The 4,887-nt window shown below is 33.7% G+C and overlaps 1 pseudogene; it reads right to left on the bottom strand.

Annotated features, from left to right (window-relative positions):
* Positions 1 to 1,803: 1,803 nt before the first annotated feature.
* Positions 1,804 to 4,887, bottom strand: part of LOC103585499 — a 116,315-nt pseudogene continuing 113,231 nt past the window's right edge.

Genomic DNA, 4,887 nt, shown 5'->3' with positions numbered 1-4,887 from the left:
ATACAGCTTCTAGTTACTGTGTATTGTCCTTTCATTTCACCCTGCAGGACTCCCTCGAGCATTTCTTTCAGGGCAGGTCTAGTGGTAACAAACTTACTCAGCTTTTGTTTGTCTGGGCATGTCTTAATTACTCCCTTACTTTTGAAGGACAGTTTTGATGAATATAGTTGACACTTTTTTTCCTCTTAGCACTTTGAATGTATTGACCCCACTGCCTTCTGTCCTTTAAAGTTTCTCATAAAAAATTTGCAGGTAATCTTATTAAGGATCTCTTGTATGTGATGGATGCCTTTATCTTGATGCTTTCAAAATTCTCTTTTTGTCATTGTCTTTCAAAATCTTTATTGTTATGTGTCTTGGTGTGAGTCTTTTTGTGTTCACCTTATTTGGAGTTTGTTGAACTTCTATATATACATTCATGTATTTCATTGAATATGGAAAGTTTTCAGCCATTTTTCTACAAACATTTTTTGTGCTCCTTTCTTATTCTCTTCTCCTTCTGGGACTCCCACAATGCATTTGTTGTTCTGTTTGATGAAGTCCCACAGGTCCCTCAGGCTCTGTTCACTTTTCTTCAATCTTTTTTCTTTCTTGTTAATTTCCATTGTCCTATCATCTAGTTCACTGATTCTTTGTTCTGCCTGATCCAATCTGCCTTTGAATCCCTCTTGTGAACTTTTCATTTCAGTTATTGTAGTTTTCAGCTCTACAATTTCTCTTTGTTTTCTTTTTAGGTTTTCTATTTCTTTATTGATATTTTTATTTTGTTCATACATCATTTTCTTAATTTTCTTCATGTCTTCTTTTGGTTCTTTGAGCATCTTTAAGACAGCTATTTTAAAGTCTTTTTCAAGTAGACCTACCATCAGGTCTTTTTTAGGGACAGTATCCTTATTTTTTTCCCCTTTGAATGGGTCACATGTTCCTTTTTCTTCATATGTTTTGTGGTTTTGTGTTGAAAGCTGGGCATTTGAATCTAATGATGTGGTAACTCTGGATGTCAGATTCTCCCCATTCCACAGAGTTTGCTGTTGTTTTTACTGTCTTTTTTTTCTTGATTGCTGTAGGCTGCCTCTATACTACAGATCAGCCTGAGGTGTAAACTTAAGGTCTTTGCTGGTCTTTTCTGAGCCTGAGCCTTTCTCTGGGCATGCATGGTCACTTTATAATTTTCCTTATACGCGTGGTTGTTTTCAAATGTCCTAGTCTCTAATGTCTGGCTCCCAAATCAGGAAAAAGGGAAAATTAAAGGTGAGGAGGAAGAGCACTGGTTCTTTAAATTCCCTGGAAGTTATTTTACCTGGAGGGAGGAGTGCTTGCAATAACGGAGACAGGTGCAACAACAATGGTATTCCACCTCTTTGTCTTTATCTCTGCAATCAGAAACATCAATTGATGATTTAAGGACAAATCTCTGACATTTAGGGACAGGGTCCTTTTGTCTAGCCTGGATCCTACAAACTGTGTTTAAACTGCTTCAGGAACATGTGCAGAGATATCTGTCACAAAGCTAGAAGTAAGGGATAGATAGTTGCTGTGGTGCTAAAAGCTGAAATTGACTCAAATGTATTTACTATTCAATTCATCCCCTGGAAGTTGTGAGCATTTGATAGGTTCCAGAGTTCCAAAATAGTTATATCAGAAAGAACATGCAAGTGCAATTGTTTTCTAGGTGGGGAGACAGATTCCTGGTGCTTCCTACTTTGCTCTCATCTCAGAATTCTTTTTTACTATTAGATATGAATTTAACAAACATTATTTATATTGGCAGTAATTATGGAGCTGGAGAATATTGCACTGTCTCTAATCTGCACAGAGAAAACCACTAACTGTATGATGGAACTTGTGACCCTTCCCACAACCACAACTCTGGCGGCCTGCAGATTTCAGCCCACATATCTCCCAGTGCTTGTGGAATGGTTTGGTGATCTTCTGGGTGTCAGGATTTCTTCAGATAGCTTTATACAGTGGATCAATGAGGAGAACCTCAAAAAAGTTGTATATGGAATATTCACCAACCCAATAAAAATTCAGGACTCCCAGAACCGCACAGTGGCATCCACCTAATTCCTTGGCAACAGTTTAAAGGCTTCAAGCAAACTTTAGCTCGTTAACACCATAATGAATAGTACTGCCATGCCATAGTTTGCACTCTTAGGAACTGGGCATTTGCAGCCACCACAATGCACATGAATCCAATATATGACATAATTTTATTTAGCTTCATATCCTAGTATGCATGTTTTAATGGGCAGGGTGTGGTGGAGGTCCCTGTGTAACTCAAGGAACTGACATTACTGCCAGCAATAGACCCTGAGAAGAAAGTGTGTTACATTGGAATGCTTATTTTTCCATTGCTCCTGGATATCCCTATAAGCACCCAGCTTGGCTTACCTAGTGGCTGCCACCAAAGTATTTAAAGGTATAAATTTTTCTCTAATCACTGCTTTAGTTGTATTCCTTAAGTTTTGGTTTGTTGCATTTTCATTTTCTTTGTGATTTCTTCTTTGACTCCCCCTTTTTTAAAAGCAGTGTGTTGTTTAATTTCTAAATATTTGTGAATTTTCTAAATATATTTTTTCTTATTAGAGAAATATTTCATATTATTTCAATCCTTTTAAATGTATTGAGATTTGTTTTATAGACTAGCATATGGTATATCCTGAAAAATGTTTTATGTGCACATGAGAAGAATGTGTATTCTGCTGTTGTGAGGAAGAATGTTTATAAATGTTTGTGAGGCCTATGTGGTTTATAGTGTTGTTAAAATCTTCTATTTCTTTGTTGATCTTCTTTCTAGTTCTATCCATTATTGAAAGTAAGGTATTGAAGCTCCAAATATTATTGTTAAGTTTGAATTTTCTTATTATTCCTTCAATTCTGCCAGTTTTTGCTTCATGTATTTTGGGGCTCTATTGTTATGTTCATATAAGTTTATACTTGTTATATTTTCTTGATGCATTAACTCTTGTATTTTTTACAAAATATTTTTCTTTAATCTGGTAAAAATATTGTCTTAAAGTCTATTTGTTTGGTATTAGTATGGCCATTCTACCTCTTTTAGTGATGGTTTACAAGTTGTATCTTTTTTCCATCCTTTTATTTCAACCTATTTGTGTCTTTGAATCTAAAGCATGCCTTCTGTAGATTGCATACAGTTGGATCAAGTTTTTTATCCATTCTGCCAACCTCTGCCTTTTAATTTGAGAGTTTAACCTATTTACATATCATTTAATTATCAATGAGGTAGGAATTATGACTATCATTTAGCTTTTTGTTTTCTATATATCTTTTTTATTCTTTCATTACCACCTTCTATGTGTTAAATAAATATTTTCTAGTGTACCATTTTTATTTAAGAAAATGAAATTATATTTTTTGAATTATTTTCTTATTGGTTGCCTGTGGGATTTTAATTAATATCTTAATTTATAGCAATCTATTTCAGATTGATGCCAACTTAATTTTACTAGCATATAAAAACTTTGTCTCTGTAGAACTCTATTCCCTTCCTCTTACTTGTTCTATTACTGTTATACAGTTTCATATTCATGCATTACAAGCCCATCAATACAAATTTATAATTATTGCTTCATGCAGCTGTCTTTTACTTATTTTTAATTTTTAAAATTGAAACATATTGATTATACATATTTATAGGATAGTTATATTTCAATACATATACTATTTACTGCATGTTACCAAATGACTAGAAAAGAGGAAATAAAATATGCATGTCATAAAGAAATTACTAAGTTTTACAATGATGAATATGCTAATTACCATGAATAGATGAGCAGCTGTCTTTTAAATCAAACAGGAGAAAATAGGTTTACCAACAAAAATACATTTTTACTGACTTTTATATTTATCTATGTAGTTACCTTTACCTTTTATGTAGTCCTATTTTATTCTTCATCTGGACTGAAGATTTGAATTGCTGTCTAATATCCTTTCTTTTTATACTGAAAAAACTCCCTTTAGTATAACTTGTAGGTCAGGTTTGTTAGTAACAGATTCTCTCCTTTTTTTTTTTTTCCCTTTAATCTGAGAATGTCTTAGTTTTATTTTCATTTCTGAAAGATAGGTTTTCTGGATATATAATATTTTCTTTCAGCACTTTGAATGTCTTCAAAGGCCACTGCTTCATGTTCCCTACGGATTCTGATGAAAAATCAGATGTTAATGTTATGGAGAATCTCTTTTAGTGATAAATCACTTCTCTCTTGCTGCTTTCAATACTCCCTGTTTATCTTTGGCTTTTGATAGTTTGATTTTGATGTGTCTCAGTGTGGATATCTGAGTTTATCCTTCTATAATTTATTGAGCTTCTGGGATGTATAGATGTATGCCTTTCATCAAATATGGGAAAGTTTGTGCCATTATTTCCTCCTTTATTCTTTTGGCCTCTTCTCTCTCTTCTCTACTTTCGAGATTCCCATAATGGATATAATATGCCTGATGATGATCTACAAGTCACTGAGTCTCTTTTCATAATCTTTCATTCATTTTTATTTCTGTTCTTCAAATTGGATACTCTATCTTCATGTTTGCTGATTTTTTTACCTGTTGAAGTTTGCTGCTGAAACTTCTCTGTTACATTTTTTATTTAAGTTACTGTATTTTTTAACTCCAGAATTACTCTTTTTTATAATTTCTAACTCTTTATTAATATTCTTTATTTGCTGAGACAATGTTCTTATACTTTCCTTTAGATCTTTAGATATGGTTTGATTTAAAAGTTCTTTGAACATATTTAAAATAGCTAATTTAAAGTATTCATTTAGTAATTTCAATGTTTGGCCTCCTCTAGGGATACTTTTCTATTGGTTGTTCCTCCCATTCCCCCCCCCTCCCCCCTCCCCCCCCCCCCCCCCCCCCCCCCCC

The sequence above is a fragment of the Galeopterus variegatus genome, unplaced genomic scaffold, assembly GCF_000696425.1.
Source record: "Galeopterus variegatus unplaced genomic scaffold, G_variegatus-3.0.2 Scaffold244, whole genome shotgun sequence".
In the NCBI taxonomy this organism is placed as follows: domain Eukaryota; kingdom Metazoa; phylum Chordata; class Mammalia; order Dermoptera; family Cynocephalidae; genus Galeopterus; species Galeopterus variegatus.
The sequence above is the reverse complement of the archived record's forward strand: the minus strand, read 5'-3'. Positions and strand labels throughout refer to the sequence as shown.